The 16101-nt window shown below is 38.3% G+C and overlaps 1 long non-coding RNA gene across 3 annotated transcripts in view; it reads right to left on the bottom strand.

Moving 5' to 3' along the window:
* The window catches only part of LOC311079231, a 28375-nt gene extending 20222 nt beyond the window's left edge, over nt 1–8153 (bottom strand). Inside the window, exon 1 of one of the 3 annotated variants that reach the window (XR_014605369.1) lies at nt 5299–8153. This is a non-coding gene — a long non-coding RNA (uncharacterized lncRNA). Of the gene's footprint in view, nt 1–3423; nt 3699–5298 lie in introns of those variants that run through there. The other 2 variants (XR_014605370.1, XR_014605371.1) reach the window with 2 other exon arrangements.
* Between the last annotated feature and the right edge of the window lie 7948 nt (nt 8154–16101).

The raw sequence follows: 16101 nt of genomic DNA, 5'->3' as shown, positions 1-16101 counted from the left end.
CGGTATTGTTGCGTTAACTTGCCCTAAATCCAACAAAAGAGAGATTTTATTCACACACAGTATGAGTTGCAGTCTGACACACTTTCACGCAACCTTTTGATTGACAGGATATAATCGACACTGATAATCGACTGTTTTAAACAATCGGCCGATTGTCTGATGAAGAACTATTTTTCTTGGTATGAAGAACATTTTTAAAAAATCTAAAGAACCTGTCGTGGAATGAAAAGATTCCATGGATGTTAAAGGTTCTTGATGGAACCATCGATGCCAATAAGAATGATAGACCAGCTCAAAAGCAACATGGCATTTATGAAAAATAAGGTAATATTCAGGTACATCTGATAATGCACGAATTAAAGTTTCATAACTTTATTTAGTAGCACAATACAAAACAGCTTTCAGTGTGAATGTATGAAAGGTTTGCAATTGTTTATTCCATATGACTCAGTTAAAAGCCCCAAATGTTCTGAGCACAGCTTGTGCAAAGACCAAACGTTTATGAATGTAGGAAGTGAATAATTTTCGTGTCCCATGATGCCAATCTTCATACAGTGAGTGAATACTGTAAGAGATTTTCAACACATGAGGGTCATTTATGTGTACAGTGTGACTTATTACCCACAGACAAGCACATAATGCATTTGGACAGATTTCTGACACAGTTGGACAGAGTTGCTATCAGAGTTAATCCAGATAAAGAGCTTAAACAGTGAGCGGCCTCGTTTTGTCCATTAGCATCTAAAAATGTTTTCAAGAAAGATTTCTACTCTGTGAACCTAACCAACCAGATGAATCGCAATCAATCAATCCTTACAAATATGATTCAAATGTTCTTTTTGTCTTGCTTGTTTTCATATACCAAGGAAAGTATTATAAATTAATAATGATTCTCTAATGAGAAGCTTTAAAAACAACATGCACAACCATTCAAAAGTTAGTGGTTAGTGCGATTTATTGTTTTGAATGAAATGAACACTTTTTTATTCAGCAATGATGCATTATATTGATTAAAAGTGACAGTAAAGACATGTATAATGTCAAAAAAGTTTCTGTCAAATAAACAAATGCTGTTCTTTTGAACTTTCTATTCATCAAAGAATCCTGAAAAATAAAATTCATCATGGTCTCCACAAAAATATTAATCACAACTGTTTTAATCACTGATAATAATCAGAAATGTTTCTTGAGCATCAAATCTTAGAATGATTTCTGAAGGATCATGTGACACTAAAGACTGTATATATTCACATAGAAAACAGTTATTGTAAATTGCAAAAAAATATTTCACAGTATTTCACAGACAACACTGGTTTGACCCTGATAACCCTGTGTCTCTCTCTCTCACACACACACACACTTTAAATAGTAAGATACACAGATACGCTTGGTACTGGAACTCTTCCTGGTGGCCTAATGCCAGTATCTTTATCACGAGGAAACTATTACAGAGGCATCTGAGGTCTCCGGTTAATGGCGGTTATGCAATCACTAGTACAGGTTGGTAGAAACTGCAACAAGTGCTTCACACGCATACCAGGTTTGTTTCCTCAGGGCCTCAGATAGTTTACAGCACAAACATGCAACCGCACCGTGCAAACACATGCAGAAATCGACACATCAGCAAAGAGAATAAAAAAAAAAAAGAATCCCAGAAACTGTTGGTTCAGACTGACAGGAAGTTCAGTCTGAACTTCTTCAACTATATGTGACCTCGCCGCACTGGTTTATTCACAGACACACACCGTGGTTAAAGTATCAACTCTGATATCTCACTTTTGTGGATGTGAAACTGAGCTAGCTAAATACTAAACACATCAAAGCAGAGAAACATATTCATATAAATAGCTTTATGATGTGTTATATTTCGTCGCTGTCGGGCAGAAATCTTGTATCTCTATATTTCATCTTTTTCTTTTCTTTTCATAAACTGGTCAGCCTTCACGTCTTTCTGTGGCTTTTAGAAAAACAACATGCACAACCATTCAAAAGTTAGTGGTTAGCGCGAAAATCCAAACCGAAACTAAAACACAGCCCTACATAATTCTTGAGAGCAAGGGGGACCCTGAGGGCCCTACGAAACTTGCATACTTTGGGCCCTATTGTAAGGATCTAAGCACATGGTCTAAAGCGCAGGGCGCAAGTGCACTTCGGGCGTGTCCGAATCCACTTTTGCTAGTTTAACGATGGGAAAAACGGTCGGTGCGCCCGGCGCATGGTCTAAAAGGGTTGTCCCTATTCTCTTAATGAGTAATGGGTGTGTTTTGGGGCGTAACGTGCAATAAACCAATCAGAGTCTCATCTCCCATTCCCTTTTAAAGCCAGTTGCGCTCACGCCATGGCAGAATTTTATAGTGGAAAGACTGAATGCTTCTCTAGTGAGGAAACAGATCTGCTCGTGCGCGAGGTTAAAGCGCGTAAGCAAACCATCTACGGGACAAGCCGGATTCCACCATATCTTTATGTACACAATATTAATCTTTTACATTGTAATCCTTTTATTTTTAATATTTGGCTGGTTTGTGTGCTGCTGTACGTCCCTGTGTGTAGTGACCATCTTTCCGTCGAGGAAATACAGTTAACGTGTGTTCTATAAACTTAATTTATTTCTTTTGCAAACAATCGTAAGTTCGTAAAGCATGTAAAGGAAATCAGAGGCCGATCAAATCTCTCGCACGGTCTCAAAACTGTGTCCCTTTCCCCCATTGGCCCCACCCTCACCTGACTACCGTCTAATCAAAACACTCTGACATCATAGGTACAGCCCACCTCATTACTCATTATTAAAGGAAAACAGAAACGTAAATAAATACATATAAATTCATACACAACATTTCAACAAAATTATTCACAGGCTCCTACACTGTGTGTGTAATAAGCAGTGTGTATAAGAGTGTATGCGTGTTGTGGACCTGCCTATAGGCATACATTACTAATGTACCCTTTAAATAACAAAAAAATATTGCGCCATTGACTTTAGACCAGGTTTCAGTTGGTCAATGGCGCAGTCTATTTCTGTTGCCTCAAAATAGCAACGCGCCAACAATACACCAGAACACACCTCGTTTTCAGACCAGCAGCCCATGGGCAAACAAATGGGCGCAAATGCATTTGCTATTTATACAACGTGGCGCAGGACATGAAAATGAAAACTGCGTCAGGCTGAAACTAGCAAAACACACTTGCATCGCGTCTGGCGCTGCATTGCACCGGGTGTATGATAGGGCCCGAAGTGTGTAGGGAGGACCGGCACTGGTCTTAGTCTAGCATTTGTTGTCGAGTCATAGCCAATACTGTCTTAAAGAACACTTTGTCTTTAATAACATGAGATTTTAACCAAATTACAGAAAAAACTGAGCACCCACATAGCTACAGTAAACTTCATAACCTGAAATTGATGAAAACATAATGTGATGCACTTACTACCTAAGATGCTGCCGTTCTAATACCGGACAAAACACGTATATGTCCAAAATTCGCTGGTCAAAACTTTCTTCTTCATATTGTGTAAATGCACACGTTGTATAGAAATGCTATTTTTAATTAGTTTTTTAATCATTTTAGTTATGCATTTAATTAATGAATGTTCTTGTTTAGCCTCCCGGAGCTGTTTTCCTGCACGGACTTCCTCCGCCTGAGGAATGCAGCAGACAGCCAGAGAGGAAAGTACATCGGGCCATTATCGTATGGAACGGAGCCATCGGGAGGGGAAAGAGAGAGCGGCAGACGAGGGTATGAAACAGTAGCGCGCTGTGTGCTGCATGGCCTGCTGGGAACGCCGCATTTTAGCGGACAACCTTTCAGCCCACGGAGCAGCGACTCCTGCTAATGAGCCATCGAGACACGGGCTGCTGGCATGAGACTGCAAAACACACACATACACACACTCACACACACACACACACACACAAATGCAATGACAAGGCTTGGATTTGCATGCATCCCACCCTGAGATCGCATTAAAGATCTCTCTCTCTCTCTGTCTGTCTCTGTCTCTCTCTCTCTCTCTCTCTCTCTCTCTATCTCCAATCAGCCCAGTTGCTGAATAATACAAAGCAAACACTGACCTACTTTTACACACAGGGAACATGCGAGAAGTAAAGCCAGGAGTGGATTGGGCTAGACGAGCTGGACTGGAGCAAGAGCGGAGAGAGAAAGAGAGGAGGAGCAGAGCAATAATCTCTGCTAGTTCAACTGGGGTTAGATCGATGACAGACACTCAGGTGCGATAGATAGGCCCGTATAGGGGACATGAATGCATGTCTTACCCCTTTTCTGCTAAAAACACCCAGTCAGGGCCACCCAGTCTCGATTCCACACATCAATTGCGAACCACACAACATTAATTCTCTTTCAAACAAGCATGTATGTAATGTAAACAGTCTTTTTAGCATCTACAGGTGGCTTTGATATAAATTAAACTACTATTTACTGTTATTTAAGTGCATGATGAAAATAATTCATGATCCAATTCATGATAACACATTTAATTTCATGTGCATAGAAATAATATATATATTGATTGCAACAATAGTGTATTTGTTATTTTATTCGAATTATTTGATATACAGTCAAACCAAAAATTATTCAGACACCAAATATCATTTTTGATATTTTTTTTTACTAGTGGGTGTATAGTTCATTTATGTAAGTGAGGATAGCAAAATAAAGTAAAAAGTGACATATCATACCCAAAAATTCTTCATATAGTGACTACCAGTAAAATTTATAAAAATTTGGGACCAAATATTATTCCGACACTTTGACCTGACCATGTTTTGCTGAAGTGTTTTTTCTTTAATTGCTAATGCAACCTTTTTACACCACAGACTGAACAAAATGAAGCATTGCTTGGTAATTGGTTGAGCTAAATTGTTAGTATCTAATTGTGTATTTAAATGTAACAGCGGACAGATATTCAACATAATTCATGTGTGAGACAGTCTAACAGAAGGATGGACAAAACCAGTGAAATATCAACTGATTTGATAACTATGAGTTCCTGTCATATTAACGTTTTCTAAACTATAGCGAATAAACTTTGATAATGTGAGAAATGTTGAAGGTGTCTGAATAGATTTTGGTTTGACTATGTTTTAAAACACTTCTGGCCATCACATCAAATCCAGCACATGATGGGGCTAAGATGATGCATGCAAAATGTCAAATTTGTGCTTACTTTTAATTAAATTAACATCACAATGTAATGTAAATCGTAATGGTCCCACAAACTGACTTCATTTTCTCTCAAGCCAACTATAATTGTTTTTTCCTCTTGATTCTGTGGTTATATCTAACCTGGACATGGTTTCACGAATCCCCAGCGGTCAGTGGATTGCAGTCCGTCTCTCGCTCCGGGTTTTCCGAGTGTTGGTAATGTGATTAAACACGGAGGCACCCAGAATACCACAGGCAGGAGGGCCTCTCCTTTCCTAGAGGCCAGTCTCGTATCCTCCTCTCGCTCGCTGTGAAACACACACACACAGAACGGGCCCTCATGCATATGTCAGATCCACACACACTTTTTTACCTCTGCCTCTCGTTGATATCCATGCAGGAGATGGGTATTTTCCATTGCATGCCAGGCAGACAAGATCAGACAGGCTCGTTCCACTGCCCCGAAGCCAAAACACATCCCTGGATCCGAACGCCACAGATCCGGCTGCTTTCCAGTGGGCCTCCAAAGTCTTTTCAACTTTTCTGTCGGCCGTCATGCTGAGAGAGAGACTTGGCAGATTTGCTTCGACAAATCGTCAGGAACAGGCCGACAGATAAACGAGGTTGTAAATGATTCTGTGAAACACTGAACGAATGCATCTCAATCACTGCAGCCAACATCATCACGAGATGTTGACATTAGACCTGGAAATCAAACCGCAAACGACACCTTTTCCCCTCGCTTTGAACGATTAAACAAAGACAAATCAACGAGTTTCTAACAGATCAGTCTGTAGGGAATACAAAATCAGTTTTTCCTAGACCGCTGTGAGATCTTTTTACTCAAGTCTCCTGTTTCTCAGATGCAGAAAAAACCCTAGTAATCTCCCATGTGTCTGCAAGAGTTTCAGAAGAGATGTCGAAAACGTCTGGGGTCCGTTCTTTGAACCTGATGATGATGTGACAGATGCCAGATCTTCTAATCATGATTGATTTCTGCCTAATTTGGTTCTTCAAAAAATTAAATATCTGGATTCAGTTGTCTGATATTACTGCGTGTTCATTGGAAAGCATACACATCGATACCTGAAACCCTGATCAGCAATGAAATGATTGGCTGGCATCAAGACAGCAACGTAATGACATCATATAATTAAAAAAGAAACGGCCAAGCAGGAAAATAGGGTGCTCTTATTAAGACAGTAGCAATGGCTGGGACAAACTTTCACCTTTAAAAAGATGCAGTCTAATCTTGTTTATGTGGAATAAGCTTCTCCTGAGCAGGTTTAAGCTTATGGACCTGTTGCTCAGACAGCAACTCCAGGATGAGCTTCGAAGAACCTGTCAAATCGTCAACAGTAAAACTGAGAAACCCAGGTATGAAGAAGAGCTGTTCTTCACATTCATTTTGACTATCTAGACTCTTACATGACAACGACTGACTCATTCGGTTCTTTTTCACCTTAACTTTATTTTTATTCCAAATGGAATCTTGGTAGAAACATCTGAGACGAAGTAACTCAAGGCTGGAATGCACTACACGGCTTTTAGAATCAGAACAGATTTTAAAGCACTAAGCATTCCAACTTACAGTATAAAAAAACCCCCAAAAAACCTGAGCATCACACACTTAACGACTGAAGATCACACACTACCAGACTTTAAGTCATTCCTAAACAATTCTCAACAGGAACAAGTGCCTCGATGCAAGGAGACGCATGACAAATGCAAACAATGTGTTCTCACATAATTAAACAAGCTTGATATCCTCTAACTGGACATAATCAAAGTCTAAGGCAATCATACATTATGTGATCTTTCTGTGAAATCTCTCAACACCGACTAGCGTTGACTCGTCCGGCCGACTGAAAATATAAATCTGTGAGTTTGGCAGCAGCCAGCTCCAACAGTTCAATTCAGTTAGGAATCCTGAACACCTTGCGTAGCTGGATCAGGTGTGTTCAGGGTTGGAACCACTGCTTTAGATGAGAATAAATGGACAACTACAATTAATCTCCTGCATTAAACTTGAACTGGTTTGAATAACGACACTACTGTCTTCTGTAGAGCTGCTTATAGCTGAACTTTACACTGTTATTGAACTGAATCAACATTAAACTTTCTTGAGCTGAATAATGACACTAGTGTCTGTTTAGAGCTGCTTTACAGCAGAATTTGAATTTATTTGTATCATATTTGTAGTTTGCATAATTGATTCTGTTATTTTCCTGTTTATCACAGTGAAACTGCTTTTGAAACTATCTGTATTGTATAAAGCCCTATAGAAATGAAGGTGACTTGACTACATTATGAAAGAGCAGTAAGATTAAAATCATAAATGATTTCTCTTTAAGATCTTAAACGTTTCTCCTAGATAGCAATGAGATTAAATAGGAAAGCACATGATGACTTCTACTGAAAACTCCTGAAAGGCTCCTGCGAAACATCTGAGGAATAAAATTTGACTCTGGGATGTAAGCGAGGAGGTAAAACACGGTGTCAGGCGTGGTACAGTAAACGATATGCCCTGGCAGGACAGCGGGTCTCTAGGTTTATTCTAGACAGAGCTGTCGTGTGCTCTTACTGAGAACCCGTCTTTCTATTACCACACACACACACACACACACACACACAGCAGGCTTCCTAGCGTCGTGGTCAAAGGACACAATCTGACACACACATTGACTTTTCACATGCTCACTGACATCTGTGCGTCTGTCCAGAACAATTCAAGAACGAATTTTTCTCTGCATATAACAAACTGGTGACATTTTGAACAAAATCAAAACAAAAGTCCAAAACAAAGCTCGTTTTGTGAGCCTTTGAACTACCATTGGTCAGTGCCGATTACGTAACAGGTGGGCGTGGCTCTGAGGCCCCGCCTTCTTGGACGCAGAAATCTTACGCGGATCATTTCTTCTGTTCAGTTCGTCGATGTCAGTTATATCGATGTCTACTGTTATAGTAGAAATGAAAGTTGCACTTCCACTCAAAAGTGAAACTGTTTTTCATGTTTAATACTGTAAAAGCCTGTTGAAGAACGAGAACTATTACGATAACAATAAAGATACAATTTAACAAAAACATTCTAAATTTCAATGAATAGCAGAGTCTCCAACAGAACTATAACGAAAATGACACAGAAGAACAATACTGTCAGAGTCACTTTTCTATTTTTTTCTGCTGAATGATAAAACCATCGACAGCTAATCAGAATCCATCCTGCTTCAAAGAGCTCGAGCATTTAAAGCAGCAGATGACAAAACTTGGAGTGAACAGGCCTTAAAGTTGCTCGCTATAAAGCAATCTATTGCACAAAATTGTTTATAAATAAACGTCACGTGACTTGACTGGAGTGCCGAATCACAGAGCTGGTGTAAATATACCATAGACAGTAAAAGAAATGGACACAACCCCCCATAGACTTCGACGGAGACCAGTGAAGTCAATTAGAAGCACTCACTTCCTGATGGCTGAGCGTACTGCGCAGACTCAAACTGAGCTTGACGACGTAGATGTGACGTGAGCAACCTGTCTGACAGTTGTAAGTCTTCTAGTAGCTGTGCCAAGAGAAATCTGAATCATTCCCATCTGAAACTTGCAGAGACGGAGAGCGTGAGTAGGAGCTGTCCATGAGCTAGGAGCAGGAGCAACGTCATGACTCTCTATGGGCTTTTCCCTTGACTTTATCGGACTTTATGCCTCCAACATCCCCCCGATTGCTCACATTGCGACAGAGAGTTGCGTGGTTATGATGCAATCGTTAGCCTATTTTTACAAAAAGGGCTTCTACGGGGCCATAAAGTAAGATACAAGGTAATGGAGCCTTTTATACATTGCCGTGTTTCTTTAGAAATAAACAATGTAATCTTTAAACCCCTCAAATGTAAAGTTATTTGCTGTCAAAGTGATGCCAAAATGAATGGGAGTCGATGGAATGCTAACAGCAGGTGATGGCTTGTTAGCCAATGGATGCCCCCATAGAAGGTACGTTTTCCGGATGCTGGATTACACCCTTGAAAAATACCCACATGGCTATAATCAGATGCTTTCTTAACTGTGGTTTCTCACCGCTGTCATTTTTGTTGTGTGTTTATTTTGTTTTTGAGAGGAAAGCACGCAACATTTACATCTAAACATCATTAATCTAAAAGTTGCTCTCAGAAGCGTGGACGGCGTCGTCGTGATATTAACTACCAGTGAACCGCTGCAAAGATATTTTTAACTTCTAATCGAAAATCGAAAAGAATACTTCACAGGACATCAGGGCTTTTCTAAAGCTTATATGGTTATTTGGAGAATTAACATCTAATTGGAAGCTTTATTTTGAGGAGAAAAGGTGCCGCTCTGTCTTATGTTTGACCCTAGATGTGCAATGATATGTAAAGCAGCAGAAAGTCAGGAAAACCGCGTCCCAGGAGAGGAGGCCCAGAGCAGGGGAGAGTGTCCGGGAGGCCCCTGGGGGTCTGGAGATGTTGGGATATGCTTATTCATGCAGGAGAAAGACTTCACAGCCACACTACAAGCCTTTCATCCTGACCACAGCCATTCAGTGCAGCTAATCGAATCAGACGGGGAGAGAAAAGAGAGAGAATGTTTTAAAACCAACTCAGAAGAAGCTTTTCAGCTGATGTTTGTGCTTAATGTTAGGTGTACAAAAATATATGCAGGTACAAGAACAAGCAAATATGTGACGCTGGACCACAAAACTAGTCACACGGCGCACGGGTATATTTGCGGCAATAGCCAACAATAACATTGTATGGGTCAAAATTATAGATTTTTCTTTTATGCCAAAAATCATTAGGATATTAAGTAAAGATCATGTTCCGTGAAGATATTTTGTACATTTCCTACCGTAAATATTTAAAACATGTATTTTTTGCAGTGAATGCAGCACAATCGCAAACATAAATGGACAACTTTAAAGGCGATTTTCTCAATGTTTCGATTTTTTTTGCACCCTCAGATTCCAGATTTTCAAATAGTTGTATCTCGGCCAAATATTGTCCTATCCTAACAAACCATACATCAATGGAAAGCTTATTTATTCAGCATTCAGTTGATGTATAAATCTCAATTTCAAAAAGTTGACCCATGTGACTGGTTTTGTGGTCCAGGGTCACATATGTGAGTGTGTGTCTGATGCACATTGCGCACAAAACTGGGAAGAGCTCCAGCAGCTGATATGTTGTGTTTACATGTTCCCAAACAGCTGCAGTGAGCACTTCTGAGGGTCATGACAGCAAAGCCTTGAGTTTCGGATGAGTAAACTAGATATCCGCAGTCAGAATATGCAACATGCATCCGCTAAAATAATGCAAATACAGATTATTTAATCAAAATCACACAAGCAAATGTCAGGGATTCAGCCAAAGACAGAAGGCCACAGATATTTTGACCAACAGCATGATTGCCAGTGAGATATTGCTTTTATACAACAGTTTAACAAGCCGTTAATATTTAATAACTCACTTCTTAGACACTTAGTTAATTTTTTTCTCTGTAATTGTGTCACTGAGTAACATTGCAAACAAAACCATTTAAAGTCATATGTCTAGAATGTCGCAAACCTGTGTTATTTTAGTATCGATGATATACTTTTATAGTTTGTATATATAGTTTATTATATATTTTTTAAATTAGTTTTAATTTTTAAATGTTCAGTTTTCATTTTAGTTTTTTTTAAATGTCTATATTGTTCTCAATTATTTTTAATAATTATTTTGAGTTATTTTAGTACGTCAAGTTTCTTCAAAGTACTTCAACTAAATAAAATGATAAATGATGCCTTGGAAACTAGCTGAAAGAAAATGAGTCTACGTTTTTAATAATTTATTGCCGAGTTTTTAAGTTTGCGTTTATTTCAAGTGACAGAAATGTTTATTTCAATCGAAGAATATAGTTTTAGTTTTAAATTCAGCTAACAATAATAACCCTATCGCAAACAAAGCCAACGAAGTGACACTAAAAGTGAAATATACCAGAAAAAAAAGAAAGAAAAAAAAGAAAGAAAAAAAGCATCAGCACAGATGAAAGTAATTTTTTTTTTAGAGCTAAAGAAACTAAATATATAATACCCTTTAAATGTATATATACTGTATATAGTGATTTAGCATGTTTTTAAAGGTAATCTTGAGTGAAATTTGGAGATTAGAAAACTGGCGTGGATATCGAAATGAGCCACTCCTAGACAACATGTAAAACAATGGAAGCACTGACTGGTTTTACATGTCAATCAGACCATAAGTGGTTGGTTATTGGTGAGAAAAGCTGTAATATACACTAGACTTTACGCTGATTGTCAAACATCTTTTTGGTCATTCTATGAAAATGGTGGCTTTTTGAACAGAGAACTTTTTAAAAATGTAATTCTTTTTTTTATACCAAAACTTATAGTCAGATAATAGTTAACCTCTTAACATTATAAATCAACTTAAATGACAGCTTAATGTATTTTTATATTTTTACTACATTACATTAAAAAATGCTTGTGCTGCTTTTTTGTCACTGGTGTTACCTATATTTTAGATGACAATTCAGGCTTCCCAGAATGTAATTTGACTATTTAATTTGCATACATAATCAAAGACAGAAAAAGTTAATGTAATATTAAGAAACTGTCTTGATTAGTAATAATTTACTTTAAACAGGCATGTGTAAAGTTCTATTGTGTGACATTTTTCTATTTGTACCATTGTGTTTTTTGTTGTAACATTAGAAATAATTGAGGTTGAGTGATCAAAATTGAATGATCATATCCTTAAAATGCTTACTAATGAATGCAGCAACAGTTAGGTAGATACAAAAACCATATTCTATGAAACTGTGAACATAGAATGCCAGAAAACCAATATGCCATGTGGCGGTAACACCAGTGACGCAATGTAACACCAGTGACGCAAAGTGAAACCAATGACAAAACATAAGATTATTTCCAACAATTTTTTATACATTTATTATGAAATGCTAACAAGTCTTAATTAATATAATTGTTGAGGCTTTTATGAAACCTTATGTTGAGAAAAAAGTTAGTGGTGTTATTGATTGTCACTGGTGTTATCGTCATGTCACTGGTGTTACCAGCAGCAACAGTAACACCAGTGACGATAACACCAGTGACAAATCTGCAGACAAAATGGCATATCTAAGATGGCGGCCACAGTAGCTCAAACCACACTTCTTAAATTGTAAATAAATCACTTAATCATGCAATTTGAAAAATTATGTTAATAAAATTTCCTTTCCCCTTACTATAAACTGTAGAACACCAGTGACACATCTTAAGTCCTCGCATGAAATTATCAAATTATTTATCAAATTGCTAAAAGATGAAGAGAGAGTGCACACTCACCATGTGCTTTTCAAAACAGCCACGCCTACAATGAACGTTTGACCCAGAAAGAAGTTGGCAAGGATGTTGATTTTTTTCAAAGTGGTGGTTTTTATAAATTGTAACACCAGTGACATGAAATTGAGGGACAGGTATTCCCTGTAAATTATTTATAATATTTAGTTGATATTTTAGTTTTTTAAGTAGTCCACTAAATAACTATACTACTTCCCTTTGTATTATGACATTTAAAGGGGGAGAAAAATATATTTTTTAACTCAAAATATGTCACTAAACCACGACTCCTGACCCGAGGGACAAGCCAATTTCATGGTACTGACCGTGTTCTACAATATATATAAAAAATAGTTTGCAATATAACTGTCTTACATATGTTTTATTAACAATAAAACACTTCAATTAAAACAAAAAACATATATTTTGTGTCATTATCTGACACTTTTAAGTGTTTTTCTTGGTGGTTGAGGCCGGGACAGGAAAGCCACCATTTTCGTAGAATGACCCTTTTATGATCGGCATATATGAAACCTGTCTATCCCAGGGTGCATCTGTGTTCACCGTGACGTCTCTGTGATTTCCCGCTCCTATGAGGTCAGAATGCTGTCGCAAATTCGATTCGGAACTTTGGCGACCAGTGTTGAATGTTTGAAGCGTTGCCACGGCGCTCTCCTGTAAACACAGTCAAAACAGGAAGTGGCCTTTGTCAGATTCTACATTACAGTCATATGAGGTATTCTTGAGTTGATCCCTCCTGTCCTGCACATCTGAAGACAAAGATGATCCGGGCAATTTAGACCACAGAGACTTTATGATTTACAGTAACCAGAGATCTTGAGGCAGTGCGGTGCGTTGGCGTGATGTGAGAGATTTAGAGCAGATCCAGGAAGGCCGCGCTCAGATTGGCTGACGGACGGGCGATGTCACGGCGTGTATATATGCGCTTTGTTTCCGTGGGAACAGCAGAGAGCTCTTGTTGCTGAGTAAACCTCATTAGGGGAAGTGTGTGACAGGATGCATGAGTGCATATGTGTGTGTGTGTGTGTGTGTGTGTGTGAGCCGACAGACAGCTGCGGGAAAAATGATCATCATGAGACTTTCACCAACTAACAGTCACTGGCGATGTTCAAAAAGAGCAAACCTACCATTCATATTCATTCACACTATTTCTGCAGTATATCCTATTCTTAGTGTGCAAATTCCTGTGTGTATATGCAAACACTTGGACAACTAACTACATTATTCAAAATGTGCACTCAATGCATTCAACTTGAACGAATACGAAGGTGTAGCAATACAATTTTTAACTGCAATCTCATTTTTGGTCATCCAGTATGACAAGAAAACATAAAAAAAGCAATATAACAATTTCTGAACCTATTAATTAAACCTATAGCATATAAGGGCAGGTGACAACAAAAAAAATACTATGGTTTTAAAAATGTATCCATTTGAGGTGTTTCCTAAGGCAAGCATTCACTATTCCTATTAATTAAGCTAGTGATTTTAACAAACTCCTAAACCTATACAAAAATCAGAGTAAGCCAACTCTAGTTATTAAAGTCCTCAATAATTGTATCCCTTAAAACTCATCTTTGATCACAGAAATGACATATTTAAGCATATTGTCCTGCCTCATGCCTTAAAATAGCTTGAATGTAACTCTACACCCTTGCCTCATTTTATATGCGGTTTTATGAATATGCAAATGAGCCCCGCCTCCACTCACTCACAGCAGCTCAGAGGTCCACTTGTTGACGATCACACGTTGATCTGATTGGTTACAGAGTAGTTTGTGACGTCAGAAACACCAGCGATTTCAAACCGTGTTTTTGAGACTGTCTTTGAGTCACTGCAGTTTTAAGCAGAAAATACTCAGCAATGGTGTCGACTTATGAATTTCGACACATGGTTTGTCTTATAAAAACACCATATAGATATATAAACAACAACAAAAATTTGATTTTTACCACAGGGGGACTTTAAAAATGTTCACCTGGTGGATCATGACCAGCTAAAAAAAGCCACAGTAACCATTCAAGCACCCTAGCAGTAAGTCAGTATGCCATTGTAAAGAAAGCCCAGATGTTTTGAACATTCACACCTGTTCGCTGGCATATTATTCTATGTAAATCCTCCTCACCATTGATCTTATCAGTCAGTATGTCATTGTCCTCACTGACAGGTGATAGTGCAGATAACATAAAAATAGAACCTTCTGAAACGAATATCTGATTAATATCCTTATTAAACAAAGTCCATTCTCTGCCTACATTGGAAACTACCTTCCCTTTCCTGATTTCTATGTAAAAGGACGTCTGTGTCGTTGCGCCGCATCCCGCGTATGAGTCTTTAAAATGATACGTCAAGTTTTTTAAAAACTTTTTTTTTTTCTTTTAACTGCGCCTCGCAATTTTTAAAAAGTAAAAACGTGTTCTGTGTGAATTGCCAACAATTTAACACCGTACCCGAAGTGGCGCCTGAAACACATGAAGAAGATGCAGAGACTCAACACAAGATTGACGTCCTCCTGGGAAGTTCATATTTATGAGGTGGGAAGTTGTGTTTACAGCGTCAGGTTTCATCGGAGTAAGATATGCGGTGCACCTTCTTTTATTTAAAGGGTGGTTGATTATGATTTCATTTTTCTAACTTTAGTTAGTGTGTAATGTTGCTGTTTGAGCATAAACAACATCTGCAAAGTTACAACGCTCAAAGTTCAAAGCAAAGGGAGATATTTTCTTTAACAGAAAAATAGCTTTTTAAGGACCACAACAAACGGCTGGTAGGGACTACACGACATTCCTCCTGGGTTAGAGACATCACCAACCAAAGAATTTACATAAACCCCGCCCACGGGAACACGATTTATAGATTATCATGACAGAATATGCTAATCAATGACTTGAAGATGGTTAACTCCACATCAGCAACATAAATTCATCAACCATTCAGAAATGCCCTGTTGCTTCTACATGTTGTCACTTCTTCTTGAGTCTCTCCATCATTGTCTGACTCCGGTTTGAACATAAAAGGCTAAAAGTTTTTGAAACTTTCAGTGTGTGTCTGTGTGAGGTAATTAAAGCTGCTAACACACAAGAGCTCTTGAAGCTCCGCCCTCTGTGCCGGGAGCAGCAGCTCATTTGCATTTAAAAGGACACACACAAAAACGGCGCGTTTTTGCTCATCCTCAAAGAGTGACAATTATTTATCTTGTGAAAAGGGCATTATACCACCCCTTTATCTACACAAGTTTTTTAAAGAGCCTAATATAGCTCATTTCCAGTGCTGAATGAAACATAATCATTTCTCTAACTTCATCTGCTATGCTTATGTTGACATATATTTAATGCATTCTGGGCCTGCTGTTTGAAACAACCTTGTATCCTACAATGCTGTCTAGGTAGGCAGCTCTCTACATTGTTAAAAGCGCTATATAAATGAAGATGACTTGACTTGACTAGGTTTTGAAATGGAGTTATAAAAAGTACACCGGGTGTGTTTTTTTATATTAAACGATCAAAAGTGACTCATGTAAGAAAAATTTAAACGAAGGGGGACACGGCCCCCAAAGAAATGCTAAAAATAGTTGA

The sequence above is a fragment of the Abramis brama genome, assembly GCF_963993115.1.
Source record: "Abramis brama genome assembly, chromosome: 1".
In the NCBI taxonomy this organism is placed as follows: Eukaryota; Metazoa; Chordata; class Actinopteri; order Cypriniformes; family Leuciscidae; genus Abramis; species Abramis brama.
Note: the sequence above shows the minus strand (reverse complement) of the source record. Positions and strands in the feature narration are given on the sequence as shown.